Source organism: Centroberyx affinis, unplaced genomic scaffold (assembly GCF_046629955.1).
Source record: "Centroberyx affinis isolate AG114_WGS23_722 - 3 ecotype Tasmania unplaced genomic scaffold, CSIRO-AGI_Caff_v1 ptg002365l_1, whole genome shotgun sequence".
NCBI lineage: Eukaryota > Metazoa > Chordata > Actinopteri > Beryciformes > Berycidae > Centroberyx > Centroberyx affinis.
The window spans coordinates 240,422-267,730 of record NW_027280625.1 but is presented as its reverse complement, the minus strand read 5'-3'; positions in this window follow the sequence as shown (position 1 = coordinate 267,730).

Genomic DNA, 27,309 nt, shown 5'->3' with positions numbered 1-27,309 from the left:
GAACGCTCTCAAGGTCTCGGACAGCGCCGGCATTAAAGTCCGACTCTTGTTTTCCCTCAATGGCGAGAAGACTCAAAGCTCACATGTAAATGCGCGTTATTAAAAGTGCAGAAAGTTTTGGAGGCAGTTAGGAGGAAAACTTGATATCAATCAACATCAATTATTTTTGTTTTTTGTGGCATGTGCATTCAAATTGTGCCTCTCTGCACTGCTTGCTATTTCTTAATGACCTGGCTCACAGTTGAGTTCAGTGACAAAAATACGTTCAAAGGAGCTCGACGATTTCAGCAGGAAATTTAGTCGAAAAAAGAAGTCATCATCATTGGGTTTTCCGTTTAATCAAAAGCGAGAGTGGACAATTTTACCTTCACAACGATACCTGGTGTTAATGCCTTTGTTCCAGACGATGCTGAACTCCTCAGCCTGGCTGTTCGCACGTCACCCCGCCACAGCTTGATGTTTATTATCAAGAGCAGTGGAGGGCCGACAAACGTCCGGCCCGTCGGCAGGCGCAGAAACAAACTCATATTTAAAGAACAAGTTCATTCTTGCAACAAACAGAGAACAGGAGACATGTTAGAAATGCAGACCTGTTTACATGTACGGGGGCAGATGTACCGCATAATGCAAATATGAGGCATGAAATGAAAGTCATTCAATTTAGAAGAAAGGAAATGTTTTATATTAAAGCTATAGGCAAACCCAAAAAGTCTAGCTGGAGCCCAGGCCAGACTCTGCTGCATTTTTATTTATTTATTTTTTTTCTGCTTCACTCTGGGCTATATCCTTTCGCCTGGAAATAAACGACAACAGTAGCACTTTATAGGACAAGACACAAAAAAGAACCTAAACCTTAACAGCACATCCGTTCCCTATGGGAATTGTTGCGTTAAAATTAATTATAGCTAAGCTAGATGGATAAAGCAATGATAAAGACAAAGTTTTTATGATACTGAATAAAAGCATTAGATTTTTGTCGACCGACCTCCATGCTCAAAATGAGAGAGCCCAACAATATTTAAAGCCCTGCAGTTTTCCCTGCTGTAGTTTTTTACCTTGTCAATGTAATCTGATGTACTTCCATCGCTGTTCATATGTTCGTCTGCCTGGAGTTCAATTGTATTTGTAGAATTCCACTCCAGATGAAGAATCAATATTTATGTAAACGTGTTTTCCACTGTTGTGTTACTGATTAAATTTGAAGCTTTGCTTCCTCCTTTCCACCAGAATTTTTACCAGGTAATTGTTTCACTATAGCATTATGAAAGCATTACCCACTGCTCCAAATGCCTATTAAACATAGATCTGTATTGATAGTAAGACGAGCATAAGTGCAACCTTTGGTAATGTCACAGGAATTGTTCTGCTTGTGGCTGTCATGCTTATTAATGTTACATGTTAGAGTGTAATATGTGGAAATGTGTCTTTGTCACAAATTCAATATCATGGTATATTACTTGAGTCTTACAGTGAAGAATTAATCTCTCTATGTAACATGTAAGTGTTGCTTTTTCGTAACTTTTTCCATCTGGCATACTGACATTAGAGACACAACCTGTAGGATTTCTTCACTGTTATATGTCTGTCAAGCCAATTCTAATTGCACATAATACCATCAATTAATCATAACCACCTCCATTATAAACAATGGCCCCCGTATGCTAACTTGTGGTTTCGTTTGGGAACATTTGGATGCCCTGAGATGAGATTTTCTGCAAAATTGGTGTACTCCAATCTCGAGGAGTGATAAGTGATGTTTTTAAATCAGAAGAGTGGGGGGATAGTGTTCCTGAATGAAGGCGAGGCATAATGGGCGACTGCACCAGCATCAGTGGTAGTTGAAATGCCTATATGTAGGACCGCTAAGCATAACCATATGTACAAACCACGCTTATCTTATTCAAGTGATTTATAGTGCGATGCATTCCGTAAAGATAATTAAACATTATTTTGTGAAAAGTCATAGATTGGATGCAGCCCCAGTGATTTGATTCTGCATATCTACTGTATATCTACTGCATCTTTGCTGACATGCAACAACTAAACAATCTCAAGATGGATCATCCAAAAGAATCAAAGCCCTAAAATTTCAAGTTATTTGCAAATTCAAGTTGAATCAATTTCAGGTTCAATATTTATCTGTATAGTAACTCTGCAAACCCACACTGGACCATATAGTCCTTCTTTATCAGTGGACTTTTGCCTTTAGATTACTTCAGCGTTATATTTGGAAACCCTCATCCATTCCCTACAAGAAACACAATGTGTTCTAGATAGACTCCTCTGTATATACAGAACCCACTCCTTTCCCAACAATAATACAGTTTGATTGCATTGCGATTCCGCAGATTTAAATCGGGGAAGAAACATTGTTGCAGTCATTTCTCTGAGATACTGGGAAAATTAGAGGGTGCAGCCCATTTTGTTCTCAATGAAGCATGATGTCGCCAAGCAATCTTTCAATTCAGTCCAGTGATGAGTATTAGCACTTGCTCAATCACTGGGATAAAGGCACGGGGTCACCTTTAATGTTGTGCAACAAAAGACCATCCTTAAAGGTCCGGTGAGCTATTGAAGTCGGTTCAGCACCATAGACCCACCGCTGCAATGAGAAATCCTTTTCATGTCAGGAAGCTTGGCCTGATTGAATTCCTTTGCGTATCAGTGAATGGATCAAGTAAGAAAGGAGAGCAGATTTGTGCTTGTGATAAACTGTAGCCTCTGCTGAGCCAAGGATTTACGGCGGGCCATGTTGATGAAATCCACTCCTCTGCAGTGTGCGCTGTGTAGCCGGCGAGGTATTTTTAACAGCCATGCATAATCCAGATGCAGAAACTCATAACACTTACAAATTACCAGCTCAGGTGTTACAAATAATTAATGTTTTCCATTGTGCCACCAATCAAGTCTTGTTAAGCAAATGAGTCATGTTAGGCACTTGAGATGCTTATTATGCTTAGGCTGGATATTGGTAGTTCATTTACTTTCATGCAGTCTGCAAAACAAAGACGATGTGCTGATAAACCTTTTGCTGTCTGTGGGTTGGCTGGTAATTTGCCGACATTTAGTTTGTGACCACTTCTAGACTCATGCACAGTTACCTTGTTGATGCCACTTTTTACCATTTGCTATTGTGATTGCTAAGTGATTTGTAACTCAGTGCTAAATTGCAACAGTTTTGCTTATTTCACCATTATGGCCACCATTTTCTTCTCAGTTTGTTTTCACAGATTACCAGCATCACTTACAGCAAGGTCAACTTGCAAATTCACTCAAAGCCATTATGTGACTACAAAAAACTATGGTTTTGGGTGATCTAGGGTGCAACCAAGGTTTGTACTGTTTACTAGCGCCGAGAAATAACTATTCAGTGTGGAATGGTTGTGTCTGGGTATTATTCCTCCCCTCAGGTTTAGACACAGGACACAGAAGTAGTTCTTGAAAAGTTTCCAGTTTTGTGCAGTTACTAAGCCCAGAAGATGCTTTTCTATCTATCTATCTATCTATCTATCTATCTATCTAGCTATCGTTCTATCTATCGTTCTATTGTTCTATCTATCTATCATTCTATCTATCATTCTATCTGTCTATCTATTGTTCTATCTATCGTTCCATCTGTCTATCTATCTATCTATCTGTCTATCTATCATCTATCTATCGTTCTATCGTTCTATCTATCTATCTATTGTTCTATCTATCGTTCTATCTATTTATTGTTCTATCTATCTGTCTATCTATCTGTCTATCATCTATCTATCGTTCTATCTATCTATCTATCTATCTATCTATCTATCTATCTATATCTATCTATCTATCTATCTATCTAACCATGTTCAGCCATTATATAAGCAGGAACATTAATTCTATTCGGAGGAGAGAAATTACCCTGGACCTGCTCCTTGGTGAATTTACCTCCATAGTGTGCTTTTACACTATATATTGCTCAGTGCCTCATCCATTTCCCTTACACTGGATAAATACTTAACTCCAGTCAGAGCTGTTGCTGCATCTAAATTTTGCATAATAGATAAGCACACCTTAGGCTCTATTAGGCTCTGTTAGATGTTGGCAAGCATACTGTAATCAGCAAGGTGTTGTTGTGTTGTTTTTTTTTCCAAAACAACAATCCAAACCCTTAGTGGGCAGTCGGGGGGGTCCTCTTCAGAAAAAGAAAAATGAGGCCATGTAAAACCAACTGCTTGCAATTTTATAAAACATTTCCCTAATGTCCATCTGAAACCACAAAAATGACTTGCTGTCATGCAATTCCAGTGATAATGACACTCCAGTTATTATATTTGCCATAAGGGCAAGCATTTACATGTGTTGATGTTGCTAAGAGACTATAGGATCAGAGGTCCTTGTTGAACTGCACATGTCTGACATGATGATTTTCAATTTCAAGCAATCCAACGGGAAATAAAACACAGATCTGCAACCGGCTCCCCTTTGGGTTATACTGTATGTACAAGCAAATCAAACTTGTTTTTTGCTATATAAATATATACATTCTTGTGTTCTATATCAACTAGAAAAGATGTTTGTGAAAGTAATGGGTGGAATGAGAAGCACTGAGATTCAATTTGTCGAACGCTAGGCAGCTAAGGTGGCGTGAAGTCCTCAGGAGCCCTGTTAAAAAGTTTCTGGCAACAGATCTGATGTAAGTTCAGTCATAACGTTTCAGCCGGCCAAAATGTAGTCGATGCTTTTCCTTTTAATGTTGCGACTGTTAAGTATTGTGTTGTGTTAAGCGTTCTGTCTGGAGTCTATTGTCTCTGTCTGGCTGACAGTCAACTGAGGTGATTCCCTGCCCTTCATCACATCACTGGCGCTGGAGTAGAAGAGATTCAGCTGTGTGTGGACAAGTTTCTCTAGTGACTGGCAATGATGTGGATAGGAAATTTGTTTTGTGTTTGTACTTAAAAGAGGGGTACACCATCCTCAAGTATACTTTTTTCTATCATCCATACAATTTTCTATTGTTTCTATCATTTCTACCATCATGTATTTAATTGGTTTTCTGAGATAATATTATATAGTTTGTCTATGGATTATGGAATATGGGTAAAAAAAAAAAGCTGTTTTGTATAGTTGCAATGAATAGTTTAGAAGATACTCCTAGATATCTGCATTTGTGTGGTACAGCATGAAAAAAATCACTAGGCTATTTGATTACCGACAGCAATGGAACTTGATCATTTTGCTTGAATATGCTGAGATGTAATCATTCATAACTTTTGATCTATACATGATATAAATATTTATGTATGTATAATAAATATGTTTCTGATTTCCAGATCATTTACATGTAAATATATTTTATTGACCCTTGAATGAAATAAGGGATATGTACGTGGACACATATTATGAACATAGATCAAGAATGTCAAATTACATTATACCTCAACTGACCAATCCTAAGTCAAATGTGTTTTAATGCAACTCGATAAAGAACCAGTTTTAAACTGTATGCATCAAGGAGACTTGATCAAATAAAGAGGAAAACTGGACATAAAATATTGAAATAGCGCTTTTATCAGCTGAAAAACTGCGGTCCGCTAGCTTGTGGCCATCAAGGTGGGGCTAGCATCCACAGCACAGAGAAGTTATAGCAACAATAGCAATGGCAGAAAGCAGTAAGAAAAGAAAGTACAGTGAAGCTAAACATGCAGCAGACAAGACCCGTTCAAAAACAGGGTGAACATCAGCCTTGTTTTTCCACGCTGGGCCATCTGAAGGAGACGAAAGGGCTGAGAAACAACACAGAGCTAGCTTGCACAGGTAGGATGCTAGCCAGCTACATTTTCTACAGAGCTAGCTAGAAGTCGCACAGAGTTCATCAGACAACTCATCAAAAAAATGTCTTTAAATAGGACTTGCAAGGTCAGAGCTTACAATACACGTAGCTGCCTCAGGGCAACGCGTCTGTATTATACTAGAGTTACACTAGAGTCACATACAACTACAGTCACACTCTACTACATCAGTGAAATAGAGTATGGAAAGAAAGATGGCCCTAAATTTTACATAAGCCACTCTGACACTTCTACAGTATGCACATTGGAAAGCAACCAGAATACAACATCAAACTGGTCAGACTGGCTGTAACGTGTCTATACTTATGGTATAGAGCATGTGAGACATTATGTTCCGAAACCAATTGGTTCCCATAGACACAACCGTAAAATAACCCCTAACCTTTATTGGCACCATTTATACCCCCATTGCCCCTACTGATGGTATCGAGCAATAACTGTCCTGGATTTACAATGGCACCCCTGCACTCTGTTTCTGTCCTTCGCTCCCTCCTATACTTCCGGTAGGGAAATACATTTAGAAGGCTTTTATGTGATCTGCATGGTTTGTTCTGTAAACACTGTGTAAAGCGATATGGATTTGTGGTGGTGTTACTGACACCATGCTGATGAGATATTACATGAAATGGATTGCATGAACTGATGAAATGCAATCAAACGGTACTGTAGATACATCTAAATCCATTTAGATACATCAATAGAAGATATTGAGTCATAACAGGCTGTTGAAGATCTACACTGTTTCATTGACCTCTAGTGAACAATTTTGTAACCTGTTTGGATTTGTGGTACAGACAGTCAGCTATAGAGTACATCCTTGAGATCCAAGTACATTTAATCACATTTAAAAAAAATTGGCATATTGGATTCGGTCAGTCTCCGCACAAAGGTATTAGATGGCGGTCTTTATCATACCCTTTTGTTAATTTGCATTGCTGAAAATGTCATGCAGCATGTATTGCAAGGTGCTATTATGTTCAATCACTGTTGAGGTAATTGTGGAAAACACAAGCAAACAAGGATGACCTACAGTATGTTCTTCCTGGCATTTGAAAGCATCTTATGCAAAAAAAAAAAAGGATGGAATTGCTTTAAAATGTTATTGACATGCTGCTTTACAATGTTCCTGTCAGCCCGCCAAATTAATCATATTTATGTTGTCTCAGATCAGTTGTCATTCAGGAAGCCACAAATAAAGCTTTTTACCTCAGGCCAGCTGGTTCTGTGTTCCAGCACTGCTTGTTTATTTATGACCAACATGAGAGCAATACACTAGAAAGCCCTGTCACTTTCGGGCAATGTTTAATCATATTTTTATGATTTAACTTCTGAACATTCACAGGAATATGTTTGAATCTGATTTGGTAAGGTACCCGCATGCTATTTTTTGCACCGTGCCTTGTTAAATACAAAATGGATGCTAGGAACATTTAAACAATGGGGAAAAAAAACACAAAACAACCCAAAAACATCTGGAATGGGAATATGGAATGAATTCCCAGTCCAGTGGAATAAAGAGATATGAGATAAAAACGGCAGAAAAACAGCAGTGCAGCAAATCACCCACAAAGTTCATACGTCCAGAAGCCATCAGAAAGATTAATATAGTAGATATAGGCATTACAGATGCTCACTGTAGAGGTAGGGCAGTCAGTATTGTTGGTGTTCACACTTGTTGTTACTCTCAGCTCACCAGACACTGACTCTGTTCGACTGGTGAGAAGAACAGAAACACAGACATCACTGGTCACATGTTTTTGTTGTTGAAGATGATTGTCATGATGAGATGTTTCAGCTGTGCTTTTGTGCTTTTTTTTTTTTTTTTTTTTTTTTTTTTTTTTTACAAGAGCACCCTTTTTAAATACAAAAAAAACACAACAATTACTGATCAAATTGTGAATCAGAATAAATACATTACAACATCACTAAATCATTACCACATTCATTTTGAGACATTAGTGTATTTACTGAAGAACAAGGAGCCCATCACGGAGAGGAGGAAGCCTCTACCGATTAGATTTAAAAGATAATATGCACAGTCAAAAAACATATTCTGTGATAAGGTGGTGACAGTAATATTCTATCCAGTCCATGTGAAATTCCTGGGTCTTGAATCTGAACATGGATTTGAATCCGCTTGTGAGGACTAGCCGTTCTTCTGCAGCCGAGAGAGAGATGCAAAATAACGGCTGGCAAAGTAAAAGTTGAGAAAACACGCTGTGCCTAGATCCTTGGTGGCAGCTCAGTCCTCTTTCACACCGTCACCGCAGGCTTCGCGAGGACTGGAACATCTGCATCGCCAGAAAACTCCTTTAGAAGAAGCGCAGATTGTCTGATACCAGCAAGCGGAATCAGACGCTGTTGCTTTTTGTTCGTTCCCGGAGCGCCGCGCGGCACGGGGCCCTCGCCTAGGAGCTCATATGAGGCCATGTCACATCGCAGTAGGCTTCGGGATCCTCCAGGCACTAATTGGGACACGGGGAAATGAATTTTCCAGCAATGACCTGTCTAGGATTCGCGGGCCGGGCAAAGTGACGACACCCTCTCATTTCATGTTATGAAAGATTTCATCTCTTTGTAATCACGGAGAGGCTCCCGAACAATGATCCCATTTCCTTTCAAATTCAACAATCTATTATTTAATTGCTATCATTTATTCTGACAGAATAACTATGCAGAACATGCATTTTTTTCTCTTCTTCATTTCACTTTTGATGATTCGCTATTATGAATTCTGTCTTATCAGAGAATATGAGATGCAGAATACGAGATGAATATGACCATTGTAAACTATAACCAAACGTTATTCGTTCCCACTTCCTAGTGTTCTGTACTTTATCAAAGAATAACTGAATAACTGTAAAATTCAACAGTTTTCAGCATTCTCATCACTGGTTAAGTGTTCCTCACAGTATGAAAACTCTATTATACTTATCTTATAGAATACCGTTGGCAGAAAATGAATCATTATGTTGAAATTTCATGCTCCCAAGATGCCTTGTACCCTTCTGGAGAGCTCATGTCATGTTTGTAGGGACTCAAATCATGATAGCCTCCACATAACGGCACATTGCCTCCTGTATCATTGTCTCCTTTTTCCACCGGGGTGAAAGCAACGGAGTAAGAAACCCGACAGCGAGGCATTAAATTTAAATCACCTTTCCATATTCTGGTGGATTTCCACCGTGATCCTTTTCTTTTCGCATTACATCCGTCCCATGTAGTGGTTTAACTAAGTGATATTATTTATGAAATGCAAGCACACACCCTACCCCGCAGCTGTGCAGGCCTCCCTGTCATCAAATTAACAGCAGCATGAGATAGTGAACTAAAAAATGCTCGCTGCCAGGGACTATCATCCTCACTGGCTGCAAATGCACCAGGCTCTGTCGTGCAGATGCCTCGCGCATCAGAGGCCCGTCCCTCTGCTGCGGGGGGAGTCACGGGCCCCCTCGCGTGGCGGCGGGGTGTCGGAGGGGGCCGACGGGGCGATCGGACTCCCCCTCGACGTCCTCCGCCACCGCCGGACCCGTCAGAGGCCCCCGGTGTGATCCCGGCGCTCCGCTCTGACAAGACTGACCCCGAGCCTCTGATCCCCCCTCCACCCTCCAAACCCAGCACTGGCGGGCCTAATCTGAGAGAAGCATCACAGTGGCAGGCCTCAGCGCCACTGGAGGCCACACAGTGAGGACAGGTCATTACTGCCGCGCCCTTCAAAGGGAGCTCCTCGCAGCGCCGCCGCCCCTCTCCCACTCCATCACACTTGGCGCGGGGCTGCTTCTCGAGCCCGCTGAGCATTTTTTACCGACACTTTACGCTCCTCCGGGGAGCCGGCGGCCTGGGGAGGGCCAGACTTGTGTTCCCCCCAGAAAACCCCCGGCCCCTCATACTTTTAATAAATGTGTACTCGCAGCGTCAGACGCGCTAATTACTGCGCTCGAGAGCCATCCGTTATACTGCGGGAGCCCCGCTGCACTGTCACATCGAGGGGAGAAAAAACATCGAGCAGTGTTGGTCTTCACTTCCTTAGTGCTACTGTCCCTGGATTGCACTGTACATTCCCCATTTGTACCTAATAATACATTTCAAAGAGCATGACAGCACATACAGAATATTTTTCAAATTCCCTCGACCCCCCACCCTCCCTTTCCCTCCACCCCTCCCTCCACCCCTCCCTCCACCTCCTCCCTCTCTGGTCTTCCTTGCATTTTAAGAGGCATGAAGTCGGCTGGGTTTGTCAGTAATGGTTGATAACTAATTCATTGGTCCTCTCTCTTTTTCAGAACCCAGTGGTTTTCATCTTATTTCCCACTTTAGAAGTTTCACTTTTAATTTTTTACTTAGTCGGTCTGTCTGGATGCCGAATCCCCATGCTGGGTGTTTTACATTCCCTGCCAACAATAAAACTGGCTCTATGAAGTCATTGTATCTCTTAACTTATCATCCCCAGGTGGCAAAATGCATATGTTTTGCTCCAAAACTCCATGAGTTTGTAATCTTCAATAATTCGAGCATAAGTAAGGCGAATCATTCCTTCTAAACAGAGCAACGTGGTGAATTTCCCCCATAATTTTTCATATCTGAAACAATATCAGCCATAACTGGAGGCTAACTGACTGGAGAACCACCCCGGGCCAGTGTTTTTGAGACTGCAGGCAATATCTATCATAATCAAAGGCTTTTTTATGCAAATGTGTGCTGACTGACTCTTTTAGAAATAGAGGGGCTTTTGTGTTTCCTATCATGAATCACTCTCATTAGGAAGTAGAAGTTCCTGTTCCAAATGAGCTGCAAAAGCAACTTACGACTGCAATGTGCCACATTCACATAATTCCAAGCTACGTGATGATTACTGCTGTAAAGGAAGACACTTCATCTGACCTCTGTGAACCTGCGCGTCCAGGCGTGCGCACCAGTATGTCTAATTGTTCTATGCAAATATAAAGTGATGTAGGCAGGCGGTGTAATTATCATTTCTTTTGGAACCTCTGCCGTTTGGCCAATCACCGTCATGAGCACCACTGGGAGATGAAAGCAGCGCCAATTTGCCATGAAGAACAGGCCAGTGGATTGGGTCAGTGAATACTTGAATTGGCTCAATGAGTGAGCAACAGGGCAGCGTGTGTGCACAGATCTCTGCTATTACATGAGGCTCTGTTGGCAGCGGCTCAAAAACAGCCGCTTCCGTGGTGCTAATCTTGTCACATCTAAGTTTAAGTTTGAAGCACTCTGCTATTAAGTCTAAAAGCGGCCATTTCTGACTGCATTCAAAAGCACTGATTCTCCAAGGCCATTTTTTTTTTTTTTTTTTTTTTTTTTTTTTTTTTTTTATAGCAGCAACCATTTGTCAGGAGTGTAACACTAATCAAAGAGTAGCTCTGCAGAGAGTGTCAGAGCTGCAACAAAGGTGACCATTATGAAAGTGAAGATAAGAATTACTAAATTAAAGAGATATTAACTTACAAATCTGGACGGTGGTGTGAAACACATTATGCAATAAACTATTGCCCTCTGTTGGACAACGGTGCTATCTGCATTGGCTCTGGCAGGCAGTGGAGAGGTGATGAGAGGAGTGGAGGCTGCGGGGATGAAGTCTCACCCTCCACCATCACGTAATGCAATGTGAAAAATAAGTAAACACTCAAGAGGAGAAAATCTCACTGTTCATATGAACGCACAATGACTTTGATCTTCTGCAAACATTGGTACATTCTGTGTTTTCAGTCTGGAGTAACAATGTTGCCAGGACTCCACACCTTCTGCTTTTTTTTTTTTCTTTTTTTTTTTTTAACGTAGTTTAGGTGGGTAATTGGATAACATAGGTTTATCCTCAGCAAGCACTTTGTATGAGCAATCCAATTTCACATCCTCCTGAAGGGAAACCATTATTCTTTACCAGAGGTTGATACTCCAGTCACCCTTGCGCAGAAATGCAGCACGAGGTTCTCCCCAAATCCTATCAGTGTCTAACCTTGTTACCAGCCAATCTGTATTATTGTGCTATAATTCCATATTTTGCCCTGTCCTCACCGTGGCACTGGCATTTGAAAAGATAAAGCTTCTGCCGCCGTTGTGTTGACAACAATGCCTTGGCGGACTGTTTGTCTTCTATCTGTGAGCTTTGGCACGTTCCACTTCACTGTCCAAACCAACATCTCTGATGAATATTTTAACTATTTAGTGCTCTGTTTCAGACACGGCATGTATTCCTAAGCATTAGCTTTTATTTTGATATACCAGTCATCTGTAACAAATTGAAAATATAGTCCTGGTGTATTTGACAGTAAAACAGCTCAAAATAATCTAGAATTACTCGGATAACTATTATGGAATATGAGGTCTAAGCAACAGCATTTCAAACAATAAATAAATAAATAAAAACGCATGCAATAATTAGTGGTGTTAATTTATCTGAACATACTGAGCAGGAACTCTACATGGGTCTCAGCTGTGCTGCCTATGTTTGTAATTTGCAGAGCAACTTGCCTCCAGCTACCTGCTTCATTTTTGGGCAAATGTTGTTCTGCTTGATTGGATGATTGATTTCAAGTTTGCCAGGTACTAGGTGAGATAGGCCAAGGATTTCAGCACATGAGCGGTGACAGTAATATAAGTTTTGCAAACCTTACTGCAGGCTCAACACCAACCAGAACCTCTTGAATTCCATGATGAACTCCAAGCCAATTCCTACCCTTTGATACATTTAAAATGCATATCGAGCATTTAAACTGCACCTCTCTCTCTCTCTCTCTCTCTCTCTCTCTCTCTCTCTCTCTCTCTCTCTCTCTCTCTCTCTGTCTCTCTCCTCAGTTACTCGTTTATTTATCTTTGCCTCGCGCATATGTGCTTTGGAGCCAGATCCTGCAAATCCTTTAATTTTTTTTTTCCAGTGTGTTTTAGCATATTGCAATGCCAAACCAATATGCTGCCTATTAAGTGGAGAGTCATCATTGCTAATGATGCAATCTTCTTTTTCAGCTCTAGTAGGAGACTCAGGGTGACGGCACGGTCCTGGCACCTGCCATAGCACTTCCCCATTGTTGATCTGCCTTGTTTACACATGGTAAGGTGTTGTTCGGCACGTCATCTGGCAGAGGTATGAGGTGAGGAAAAAATTGGCTATAGGCCCAGCACCACAGGGATATGAAATTGAACCATAAGACGGGGTTTTTCAAAGACACGCTGTGAGCATGTCTAGATAAACCACATTATTATTTGCTGCATACTGCTTTCAATACCTGTATTCATATCCACTGAACGATTGACGGCTTATGTTTATGATGTATCCATGGTGCCACGGATTAAGCCTAGTCCGGGAGAGAAAGAAAATACCTCACTGGATATTGGAGATGAAGTCAAACAGACTGTGTTCATCATAATATTTGCAGAATATTTGTCTCTCTCTCTGAGTAAATTCAGCTTTTTTTGCAACACGAGCGGCAATGCAACTGCTTGACGACGCGCGCTCTACTTTCCGGCAGTTGCCCAACTTGTTTACAGAGGAAAAAGACACCAGAAGAAAGAAGTCCTGACCTGTTTGGGGTGAGGCTGACACTGTCACCGTGCTCAGGATTCTATTTGTTAGTCTATTTGCATCTTCAATGAAGGCTTAAACTGCCTGTGTGCTCCAATGATTCTCCTTTGTCCTATTAATCAGACTATGCTCCTTAGCATGTAAAGGGGAATATGAATGGAATAGTTCTATGAGCAACCCATGTAAACAGCTCAATCGGAATATTGTCTTATTTAGAATAAGGCCAATAGTCAGTGTTTACCGAGCCAGTAACCCATCCAGAGCTAGGCAGCATCCCTAACTATCCAGCCAATCTACCGCCTGTCTCTGTATCTTCCCCTTGCTCGCCTTCTTGAACTCTTTTGACAATCTCACCGGGTATATCAGGGAAGGTAAATTGCATATGGTGTTGTGCAAACAAGCCATCTTTTTTGTACGGGTTCATGGTGTCTCTGAGGCCCTCTCTCCACCATGTCTCGGGGACTGGAGGGATCACAGCCCAGACATGCGATACAGCATTAAGAACAACACGGCATAAATACGCAAAACAAAGACTTACACAACTTCAGAGGAAGATGTAACAAGACCTGGTGCGGTTCAAGAAAGACTGGAGACATCTGCGTCCCTCCGAGATTTAAATGTGTGTTGTTAGGCCTTTTATTTTTAGACCCAGGGCTCCCAGAGGGGGTTGTAAGCGTGTAATACTGTGTTTGTGTGTACCTGCAACTAAATAACTCACTGTCAAAGAGAACCACTCTGGCTTTCACTTCTGCTTGAATAATCCACACACCTAATTTTACATTTTTTACATTTCCACCACTCCAATTGGGCAGAGGGAGCGTCCTCCGGGGACTTATTACACCGTTGGCTTGTAAGCAACCGTTCAGGAAATGAAGGCATTTCAAAGAACACAGAGCCATGATTTGTTTACAAGTTGCAGTTAAACAAGTTGCTGCATAAACAAACATTACTTTATATATTAGATCATCTTTTTGGCCTATACTGATCTACAGGTGCCATAGGAAAAGGAATAAAATGTGTATACATTTCCAGAGAAGCAACAAGATAGAAACTAAGACAGTTAAAGTCACACTGAAATGAAAAATGACCTTTTCACCTTTTCAGCTCATTCATCACACCATACACATATTTGACAATGTATGCCATATTTTTACATGCAAAAATTCAGTACTTTTACTTCCTGGAAAATGGAAAATCTTAAGTGGTGACATCATCGTGTAACCAGATTTTTGAACAATCCGCCCCTCCATCCTTCCCATCAAATAAAACTGCCTTTATCCCTAACTTATATCCCATTGGTTTACACTTTTGAATGATCCCTCCTTGTGTTATTGTGTTTCAATAGGAAATGCATCACAAAATCTCAAAATATAGTTTCATTGTGACTTTAAATTAGCATCATAAAAAGGCTCAACAACACTCATTGTCCCTGGATAGACAGAGGAAAGTACACAGTACACACACTACAGTAGTAGATCTTGATCTACTCACCAATCAGCTAGCCTAAACCATGTAATTATGCAGAAATCTTTTTAAATACTGACAAAAAACTGGAGTTTATGAATAATAGTGTCAAAAAGTAGCTGTCCTGCCTGTCTCCCAGAGCACAATTATCCCATAGATTAGGTTAGCCTCTGTGCTGCTAGCTTCCTTTGTGTTATCTGCTTACTGTTTGGATTGTGACAGACCTAGCTTACATCTCTGTTGTATAAAATAATATGTAAATGCTTCATTCCCATTTAATAATGGGAAATGTATTAGACTGTTCAGTTAATGTTTGTTAAGATGCAATTTTAATGGAAGTACACACCAAAATCCCACTGCTGTATGAACCATATTTTCTTAATTATCCTATCTAATCATAATATTTAATGTAGCTGTATTAACCAACTCAGCATGGAGTCGGTGCAGAAGTGCAGAAGTGCTGTAGTGCGGTCACCATAAACATTCAATGCAGTCGTTTAGAGCCACAACCACTAAGAAGGGCCACTCAATTAAATTATTATTGTTAATGGTGGGAGTCATTTGGTGGTTATGCTTGGAGTGTTTTGGAGCCACAAACACAATGTTGTTTAGACCACCAAAAGCCTAGGGCCGGCTCTGGACACGGCCCTGTGGTCTTCAAGAACCAAATTCAGGACACACTGTAGTTACAAATGTCTCAAGTGCCATCATGGAGGATCACTGGAGAACAAATAATGGCTAAATATGTAACAACTGGGCAAGAAAAAAGAGATGCCTGAAAAAGATTATTGTAATGTGGGTGCAGATCTATTGAGTAACGCTATAAGTAAAGCTGTGTGATAGATTTGTTTCCAGATGTAGGTTACTGTGACACAACAAACTGTCTTGTCTTGAGCCGCAGCCCCTTTGCTCCTCTCTCTGCTCCAGAGCACTATGAGCTGTAGCTGGAGAAGTCAGCTCTGTTTTGAATAACAAGAATAAGGATCTGATAAGAGCTGAGCAGCCTTTGATAACGGCAAATCAGCATTCCTGCGAGGTAAGTTAATGTGAGGTTGAAACTATGCAGTTAGAATAGTGAAACTGGAATAATGTATTACTCGCAAAGTAAAATGTTTTGTGCTGTAGAGCAATCCAGCAGATTTCCTGCAAAATTTGATGTGGTGGCACACAATGTAAAATGCAGTGTAAAGGCTGTTGGAGGCTGAGATGAGACCATCTCCAAGAAGATTAAGGTAATAATGTCTCAAAATTAATGTGGTGATGATTTATTAATGTTAAAATGCTACACAGTACCTTTATTGTTAACATGCATCTATAAGCCACTAGCTGGTGTAGAAAGGAACAGTTGTAGTATGGTGAAAATTTAACTTTAAGAATATGTCTTCACACCATAGCTGCAAATTCAATCTCCCGTGACACTCTTCAAATGCAAACAAGTTTGATGACATCACACCATGGGGAGCCTGGTCTTCCAAAATCCAGTGAAATGAGCATGAGGTGTTAAAAGGCAAATATGTGCTCCGCCTGTGAAAAGTGAGAAAAGTATGTTTTGAATATGAGGCGTGACTAGAAACAGGCAGCAACTTGACATTGAAATAGAAATAGAAATGGAAAGTAAAGGTGTTGTGGTTGGGCTGGTGGATGGGCAGATATATTTGTCTTTAACTCCAACAAACCAGGTTCAATTCAGAACCATGACGAAAACCCTAACCTTGACCAACATGTTTTAATTGCCTAAGCCTAAACCTAACCTAATCCGTAACCTTAACCAAATTGTTTTACTTGCCTTTAAGATTTGTCTAACCTTTTCACATGACAAACAGGTGAAAATGGTTATTGTTCCATAGTTCAATTTCTATTGTCATATTATCCAATTTGTGGTGGAGGAACATAATATTCACATAATTCATGTCCACAACAGCCTAATCTGTTTCAGTGTTTGTACTGTCACTAAATTGTATGAGATTTCTTGGTTCTTCATCTATTAGTTTGCATGGACTGCTGTGATGTAGTGATGTACAGTACTGTGCAAAAGTCTTAGGCACATGTAAAAGAAATAAAGAGCTATACTATAAAGAGCTATACTATAAAGAGCTATACTATAAAGAGCACTCTACTGACACACTAATGCAGAAAAACAATGAATAAACATCTAAGACACAATTTATATAAAAACTCTTGGGTGCCTAAGACTTTTGCACAGTACTGTATATAACCAATATATCTCACTAAATATTTTATAATCATAAGACAACACATATTCAATCATTTCATAATAAAGCACATTGTATGAGCGGTACGTCTATGCAATATGATATAAGCTATGTTTGCTAACGATTCAGATAGTTGCTTTTCTCCGCAGAAGATGTGAAGGCAGCTGATCAACTAGGGAGCAGAGAGCAGAGATCACATACAAAGAAACTGCTAATTAGCTCATTGCTGTAAATGTGCTGTGTGTGACTTTACAGAATCCGTATTTGTTCTTAAAGTTTCTGCTCTTCCACACACACACACACACGGCTACTGTGGAGCTCTGCGGAGAGCTCCACTGACACTCTGCACTCAACAAGCAGCAGCTGCTATTTTTAATTTATATATATTTTATGCACAAGTTACATCATTTTGTAGATGTTGCTCTTCCATAAGTGAAAAACCAAAAAAGTTTTCTTGAGTCTGTAAGTGTCTGTAAGTGTAGATGAGTTCTTTGTTTAGGTGGCAAACTTGGAGACTCAGTGCAGCACAACAAAAAAACAGTGTGTAATAGTGTAAGAAAATTTTCTTTGCATACACATTAAGTAGCTGAGGTGAGGGCATGCGTGTGAAGGAGAAAAAAAATGTGTGTGTGTATGCATGTGTATATACACATATGCAGCATCGCACATGCACACACACACAGACACATTTTTTTTCTCTTTCACACTCATGCCCTCACCTCCTCACAGACACAAACACAGACACACAGATAGAGATTTGGTTGGAGAGTTGGGAGGGGTGCATTTTTTAAACCGCCAATAATTGACATATAATGTTGCTGAAATTGTGATGACTACAGGCATTTTACAAATAAGGCCTACACACACACACACACCAGCACTATTACCCCTACTACTACTATGACTATTATTACTACCAATACTACTGCTAGTTAATACTTCGATTACTAGCACGTTACAGTACAGGTACACTTATGCTGTCTTTACACAGGTCATTGGAGGATCTGACCTGGGTTTGTTTTCTGTGTAAAGATGTCAAGCTGGGTAAAAAGTGGGGTGAAAGTAGCCTGACTCTGACCCACCTCACGACCTAGGAGAAAAGCAAGAGGAAAGCCAGACCTGACCCGGTGTTTGATCTGCAAAGTAAAGTAAAGCTGAAGAAGTGCCTGTGCAAATGCCATGGTAACTATGGTAACCACCTCACGTTGCATCACCTGTGCGTAAGGTGCGCGCGGAAATTGGGCTGTCAGCGGGAAACTGTGGCAAACAGTAAATTGCCGATATAGTTATGGTGAGGGAGAACTGCAAAAAATCAAAGCCAGCTTAAAGGATAAGTTCTGCGCTTTTGGACGTATATACAATTTGTCTCTACTTGGATCAGCAGAGAATACTGACATACCCCATTTGGTCGCATTGTTAGCACCAAGAGGCCTAGCAAAGGAGCTCACAGTTTCAACCAACAGCTGACTGGAGCCAGTATTCTCTGCGGGTCCAAGTACTACAGATATGTAAGAGACAAATTATATATAGGTCCAAAATCACAGAAATTATCCTTTAACCTTTAATAGAGACAACACAGAAACATCTTGAATCTCCCAGACATATAAATGGCCTGGTTTTAAAACGATATCACACAACAATCAGCCGCAAGATAAATTATTGTTACATGATGTACACTGTTTCACAAGATCCAGTGGTTTCCTGCAGTCTCCCCACCCCCCCGCAGTGTAAAGATGATCATACCGGGTAAAAGGGGGATAAAGAACGCTTGTGCAAAGTGATCATGATTAATTGTATCCCTGCTCTGCTACGGCATTTTTAGCTGGGTCAGCTGTGTAAAGACGGCATTATTCACCTAATGCGCATTGTATGCCCAGATAGCAGTGTACACTAATTGATACATACCCAATATTACGTAGCTTTGGCTATGTGCTGTATTTTTCCGGGCACTGGTGTCTTTAAAAAGATTTGTAAAAGATTAAATTACAGCATATAAGCTTTCCCCCATTTTTTATGTAATAATATATTAAAAAAATCATAGGAGGTAAGCCTTTTATTTGCAGAGAATTACTTCACAACAGTACCATAGGGCATACTGCTGCTCTGAGCCTCTAACAATGTCATATCTCATGACTGAATGAGGCACTTTCAGGCTTATAAATATTGCTTTTAATGTCCCACCTGAGACTTGCGCTGCCTCCCTCTGGCTGTATTTCTACATGTGTTGCCTGATAAAATGATAAATTGATTCCACGCTGTTTATTAGGCCTAAGCTGACTCATTAATACTACGGGCCTGTATATCAACGTCCCTTATCCTTTCATGTAGAGTTGTGTTTTCCTCACACTCACACATATAAGGTAAAACATCCTCAGTATACTGTGGTGCTGTCAGAAATACAGTAGTACTTTTAAAGTTTCTCATGGGTCTTGTCCATTATTGATTTAGCTGCCATTCTGCTCAAACCTCTGGTACTCCAAGCTATGAGACCTGTCACAAACAAAACATACATGCACATGTACAGCATGCACGCACACACACACACACACACACGCACACAGACATACAAGATAAAGGCAAAAAGACCCTATAAGGTTAGTAAAGCAGTCAGCCAGTTGCACCAAAGGTGTACAGTTATGTTAGCTGGGCAGTAGCACAAAATAAGCAAAATTAAAGCCTAGTTATATGGCTGACTATGGCTGACTGTTCTATTCACTATTCTTAGCATGGCTGCCACTGTCTTCAAATGTTTTGGCACTGCTCAGTTCTCACCCATCTTCTCTCTAGATCCATCAAAGTGAGGAGGGAGGTTTGGCATTGTGAGACTAGCAGCTTCATGCCTCAACCAGGATTTTTGAAGAGCAGTGTTTTGAGAGAGGGAGTGGGTTTGTTTTGGCACATAGAGGGAGAGAAGCTGATCAGAGACCAGTCAGATTGATCACAAAATGATTGTCATGGGACACTCCTCGACCATCTACATGTAAATCTGCATGCATATGCCCCATCACCACACACACACACACACGCACACGGGCAATATGCCACTATATTTGAGCAATATAAAAGGCGGCAACTACAGTACACAAAATGTCAAATTTTTTCAATTTTAAATTGCTGAGCACATGTTATTATGGCATATTTCATTGAAAATTAGTTTTTCACTTCATTTATATTCATTCATTATTCCTGATACTTTTGCAGTGGAGTGTGGTTGTGTCGAGCCATCTACTACTGAAAATGCTGCACCCCAACATATTTCATGCACATTCTCCTCCAATTAATATCCAGCAAAGCTGCAGTCTTTTTCATATCTGATGAAAACTCGGGGTGGTTACCAATTAGTCTGCTGTTAATTATCTCCTTCTCCTTTGATCTTGACTATGACTGCTCTGTCAGACGCACTCATTTATTCATCTCCTTCGCTTGGTGAGATGGACTCTTTGGAGATTGCACAGATTGATGCACATTAAAAATGGCTTCAGAGGCGAGCTGGAGCCTTGCGAGAGTGCACACATGGCTGTTGCGTATTCTTTGTATTTCCCTCAGTCTTCTCCGGTCTCCAGCTCCCCGCAGCGTAAAGCCCAGACTGTTTGAGTATCATGTATGCTTTAATTTTTTTCTTCCGATCTTTGGATGTTGCCCCTCCCTGGAAAATAACATTACGCTTACAGTCTCTTTCAGATGGCTACAAGAATTCGCACAATCAATACGGCCTATTATTATGCTGTACCAACAACAGCCAACTTTTCCTCTGATACTCGGCTCGTGACATGAAGCCTCCACCATAAACATCAAAAGAGCCTCCCCATGTGCAGGAGAGGAGCTGAATATTTAAGCGGGGCTCACATTGATGAACACCGTGGCACCTCCGTTTGTGTTGGGAGATAATATTCTTAGTTCTTCCTCTGTAAAGTGGACAGTAAGTTGAATTCGCTTGACGCCCAGGATTAGCATTAGTGTCAACACGGGAGACAACCTAGACAACTGCCACCAGGCAACGAGAGCTAGCTTGAAGAAAAAGGAAAAAAAAATGAAGGTGCATTCTTTGTGCTGTGGCTTTACTGAAACATTATGGCAGTTGTGAACTTGCCAGGAGTTTGAAGGAGCTTATGTTGAAACGCTAAAGTGTATCTAACTGTTCACATGGGTATCCTTGCTTTTTCCTTGCTCTTTTCTAAAATAGATTTCCGCTTGCTTAGAATTGGCAAGCAGCCTGGACTTCTCAATGGCGCTGACCATGATGGACCCAAATGAGTATGCAAATTAGATAGGGTTTATGCATTTGGAGCTCTTTGATTTAATCAGAATATATACAATTCCGTCATGTGCACAGGTTTTCAATGAGCATTCAGTGTGCAGTATTGAGGATGGACCATTTCATACATGTTTATACATTGGATGAATGGATAAGCACCGTGTCTCACAGAGTGCATCAATAGAGGGTGAGAGCAAAATAGAGAGTGGGAGAGAGAAGAGGAGAGCAGAAAAGAGATGGAAATCTGTGTCCCTCAAGCCCTGTCTTCAAGTCACATCCCAGTGAAGGATCCCACTCGAGGGTAAAGGATAATCTCCAACTGAGAGATGCTCTCCTAGCTTGGCCAAAGCTGTTAGAAAAAAAAAAAATCACAGCCTTCCGAATACATTACAACAGGTAGCACAGATCACAGATAGCAGAGCAGTGAGACACAATCACAAATGAAAGACCACTTTAGATTCTGCAAAAAAAAAATCCAACATAACCTATAGTTCATGTAAACAAACCCACAAGGGAAAATAAAAGACAGGTTTTTCTTTTTTTTTTTTTTGGATGGCCAACTGTCAATGAAACCCAATCATTTTAATTAAACAGATGGTTTTATGGAGGAAAATTAATGAATACATAATCATTGTTGCTGCCATGCTAATCTGCACTTCTTTTTTGTTATGCGTTCAAGGAGTGGAACAATTAAGGTTTGATTGCTTTTTAGAATGAGCCATATCTCTGAGGTAAGCTTTGTGTCAGACCTGTGGCAATGATTTAATTTCACTCAGTTAATCAATCTGTCACGCTCGTCACATTTTTGGGGGTAAGCGCAAGAGCCGCTCTCCATTCTCCGTATGTCTTTTACAAAGGGTAGCGCCGTTCCCATCAACTTTGCTCGCCGTTTTATGGGGCTAAGAGCTAAATTTCATGGTAATGCGCGCTAATTATATATTTGTAGCTTTTTTTCGTACAATAAAAGGGATGTTCACTTTTTTTTGCGCGGCCTACTTTGAGATGGATGTCATTGCTAATGTATGGTCTGGAATAAGCAGACTCACCACGCGCTCTCCCGGGACGGGGCTAATTACGTGTTCAGAATCTGCAGCATGGCTCTCTGGGCTTTTATGCCTCTGTCACTTCTCATCCAGTCAATTGGATTGGATATATCCCAAGAACAACCTACAGCCTCAGTTCCCCGTGCAAAAACAGGTCACTGTGAGTTCGCGGAATGTGGAATGATTCTAATTATTGGGGTACCGATGGGTGCAGAATGCTTAATAGCGGGAGGTGCTTTGACCCCCGGACCCAGAACAAGCGTGGCACTGTTCCAGCCCCAGATGTGGGGCTTCTAGACTCCTCCTAAGACGATTGGGGGTCTTAGGAACGGGGCATTCTAGGGGCTTTGAGATTAGGATTGTTGGCTCAACTTGGATCAGCTGAATAATGTAATCTTATTGACATGATGAATCACTCTGACAGTCTAAACCAGAAATACAATAATCTGCATTAGGGGAAGAGAAGGAAGAAGTAGTTTCACTTGGTGAGATCGTGTCATGGCTTATCTTGTTACAGCACTATCTCCTACAAGAGGAATAGACTGTTGCTTTCGAGTGATCAGTCGAGCCGCGCTATAGTTTTGATAGCAATCATCTGCCCTTACTGAAAGTTCAAAGTAGTAATTAAGAGCACTTCTTTCAAGTTCAATTGTATTCTTAAACCAAAAGGGAGAGGAATTGCAAGAAATTGCAGCCGGCATATTAGAACCCACTTCGCCAGCCGCGCTCATTAGCAAAGTATAAACTCGTCAGCGGTTAAAATATGTGACTTTCGTTGTCTGCCTGCGCCAATTTATTCCTCTCTAATCTTAAAAAATAAACTACACTTCTGACGGGTGGAAAACAAGCCCATTGACAACCTCGGAGCCCATGGGATGCAGTTGAACGCATGCTTGGTTCGTTGTATTCGCGTGTAGGCCCTCCCAATTCCCTTGTCTGTGTGTGTGTCTGTCTGCTGTCTGGGGGGCAGTGGATCAGAACCCCCCATACATGCGGTACACAGTTAGGAGGTCATTCTTCTGGAGCCCCACATAGCTGTCAGGGAGCCGGGCCTGCCAGATTTATCATACTCTCTGAATTTTGTATTTCAGTCTTGTGAGGGCAAAAGTTGATGCTGACGTTCTGAGTGACAAGCTGCTTTACCGTACGGAAATTCCAACCGGACCGTTCCATATTCATGACCTGATTTAAATTCTGGCACTGTACATGGGTTCCTACAAGATATCGAGGAGGACAGTCAGCGTATCCTATTCAAATCTCATAGAGCTGTCTTTGCGGAACATTGGAAGTTGTACTAGCAAGGGCGGAGTGCGCCGAGCTATGTTAGTTTGTTTAAGTTTCATCAGTTATTCCTACATCAGTAGCAAAGCAGTTTCTGATATTGGTTAAAAGCTGGCATGTCTGTTTCAGGGTTGCCAGATATGGCAGAAACTTCTGGTGCTTCTATGTAGCGCTTTGATTTATAATACATTATTTTTTTTATCTTATCTGACTTATTCTATGATGCTGTTATGTCTGCATGTCAGACGCAATGGACAGGTTTGGAATTTAGACAACCAAATCTGGTAAAATTTGGAGATTTCAGTATATACTGATATTTTATATAATTTAATTATGTAACTATCACATTCATAAATGAAATATGAATACATTTGTATATTGCAATCTTAAAGATAACCTTTATACAACAATCCTAACCTGGAGCGATGGTCATATCTCCTTAAATCCCATAACGTAATTCTTTTTAATCAAAGAAAAGAAATAGGAAATACAGTGTTATTATGGGTATGTCTTTACAAGATGTTGTGCCCACATTTCTGACATTTGGGCTGTGAATGTTTACCAAAACATTTGTTCAGCATGTTGTACTCTCTCCCCCTACGGCTGAGGGAGCGATAATCAGAGCACAAACCTGTTGTTTGTATGTTTTATTGACTCGCCCCAGGGTCTTCAGCAGGGTCTCACACTCCACAGTCTACAAGACTAATCGTAGGCTGGTCCCCAGCTTGTAAGGTAAGAGCACACAAGGCAACATAATAAACAAGTTCAAAGCACAGTCTTTGAAAGACGTGCATGAGTCACTTCCCCAGGCCAAATATGATGTGTGTGCTGCCACAAGTATTACATTATAGAAATCTATGGGAGAGAGCGAGTGCCTGAGCGCTGTGTAAACTTCAACATTATGTTCCTTGGGACAATGAGATTTTATTGAGGAGCCAGTGTGTGCGAGTTCTCTCTTTACTCAGTCGACACAGCTCCTCACAACAGCGAGGCCGGGCCAGGTTTGATCTTGGAATTCATGTCAGTGTCTTGTCTGTAGAACTAATGATAATGCAACACTGGGCAAGAGCACATTTTCTGCTGTTTCTACATTTCACTTGCTAACATTTTGGCAAGTGCTACTTTAAAGGAAATATTTTAAAATCAGTTAGCATCAACACCTAGGAAACCAAAGAGGTACAAATGTATTGTAGCAGTGACAAAGATATTAGTGGCATGGCAATGCACATCTATGATCACTTATATAGTGGCTCATGACACATTTTATTTGAAAACCACAAAGGAGCAGGTTGAAATCTGGCAGAAAAAGGCTGTGAATCAGGCCTGTTTTCAGTTTTCAGTAAATTTTTAAATTAAGGTTTACCAAGTGGAATGTTGCACTAGTAGTAGGATTACAGAAGGATTAGAACATGGAACCACTATTGTAGTGTCATGCTTACTTATTATATTGAGTGTAATTATATCGGTTGACCATTCCACATCTTTGCTGTTTTCGAGATCAATGGCTCTGGCACAGCTGTTGAGTGCGGTCAGTCGATGGTGAAAGCGGACTGACACACAACAAAGAACATATAGGTATATTTCCTGAATCAAAATAGGTTCTTAGAGTCAGAAATATAGCACCTGCGACCAACTGGCGAAACCATTGGATTTCTCTTACTAGTCTGAGACAAGGATACTCACCATTACTCTGTAGTTTGTAACAGATTTTGTAATATATCCACAACACACTCCTAGAATATTATACAGGTGTGACTTTAACTCATGGGGTGTAGAAAATTCCTACTGTACTAATAGTCGGCCCACAGAAAGATAATACCATCTAAATAAAGCTACACAGTTTGCAGCACTAATTCCTCCAAAATACTAGTTTTAAGGACATTCGGGATGTGTGCGCTCAATTCCTCAAAGCTTTCCCAGTTTACAGCATGATTATTTCATTTCCTCCTATGAATAAATCACACAAACATGCAATATGCGACATATCTTGCAGACAGCCTCTACATATAGTTTCTCTTTGTTTCTCTTCCCTGTTAGATGTCGTCTCTGATCAGGCTGATCACCGAGACGCCCAGGGACAGACAGGTTAAAGCCTGGTTGGATGGCTGGACTAAATCACTCCCTTTAACATATGTGTGTGAGCTTGCATAATATCTTTCCCAGAGACCATTTACAATCTGACAAGCAATAATGAATGCCAGTAGACTTATTGCCCTGAAAGATAAACTTTAATCAGGCTCTTTTGCCTCTCTTCTGTTTGAGCATGCCTCGGCATATCCTGTGTTGTATGCGCCACAGTGAAGGCAAATAGCAAATGGGAAGTTATTTAAGATTTTTCATTTAAATGTGAAGGCCTCTGCTAATATAATCACCTGTGAGATTGTCAGTAGTGACCCTCCAATCAATCTCTGTTTGATTCATTTTAACTACAGAGTGTTGTTCCATTAACTGAAGCACACGCGCTGCACTTTTAAACTTGTACAATATCTGGAGATGTTTCTCTGCGGATGTCAAGATTCTTTCATGGTCTACAGTTTAATGCTCTAGCTGTACAATGTAATTTGTGCAGACTGCTTTCATTTCAGTAAAGGATGAATCATTTCTCCTTTAGAAAAGAGAAGTATTAGCAGTAGTCTGCTACCTGTGATAAGATAGTTGACTCTTAGGGCTTGAACACAGATCATTGTAGGTTCAAACCCCAGTAATGCACAGATAAATGTGATGATGTAACAAAGCATCAACCCTCCATGAATCACCTCAATGAATTAGAAAAGACAGTAAATACTGCAGCAGTTTCTTCCTTTGCTTTTGCGGTGTGTTTATGCATCCCATAAACATGAATGTGTTTAAAATAACATTGTAAATAAATATGCTCATTTAACCTCTAAAGACTATGCGATGTAAATGTGTCACAGAAAAGTGTTAAGTTTTATGTGCTGAACCTATAATTATATTTTAGTTTATGGATATGGATATTAAGTTCAAAATAATGGAATGAAAGATTAGGTGATGCTCAAAGATGTCTCTGTATATTTTATGTTCCCATTTAAAACCAGATATAAAATAGTAAACAGTGAGTGAAAAATTATGTTTAACTGTAACTGTTAAAGTGCATAAATTGCTAATCTCTCTGTCAGACTGCAAGAGAATTGATACCCATCTGCATGTTAATGATTATTTTAAATTGATTCCACCAATTCTTTGGAGAACTCAATTCATTTGTCTTTTTAATAATGCAAAATTTAATAATGAATCCAATTTGCTTCTCCTCTGTGGCCTCCTGGATTATCCTAGGATGCAGAATACCATTCTGGCATCTGAATGTCTTCAATACAAGATTAACAATTGACAAAGGGTTGCGGGTTGCAGGGTGATTATTGGCTGCAGGCGGAGATTAAAGCAGAGCAGCAGCACAGCTGACAGTTTGGTTATCTCTTTTGGACTAAATGAAAATCATGGCCTGAATCCATCAAAGGAGATTAGGAAAATGTGAGCCCATTACTGATGTCCTCTCACAGGTTTGTGTGTCTGTCTGTCTGTTTTTTTCCAGCCTTCGATTGGAAGCCAAATCTGTTGATTGACCTCTGCTGCTCACTGAAGTAGACGACCCCTTCCACCCATGTCGGCAACCTCATTTGTGTATGCACTTGAGAGCTGTTGCTTTAATTCTCTCCAGTACACTGCAGCTAAATTTGTAGCTAAA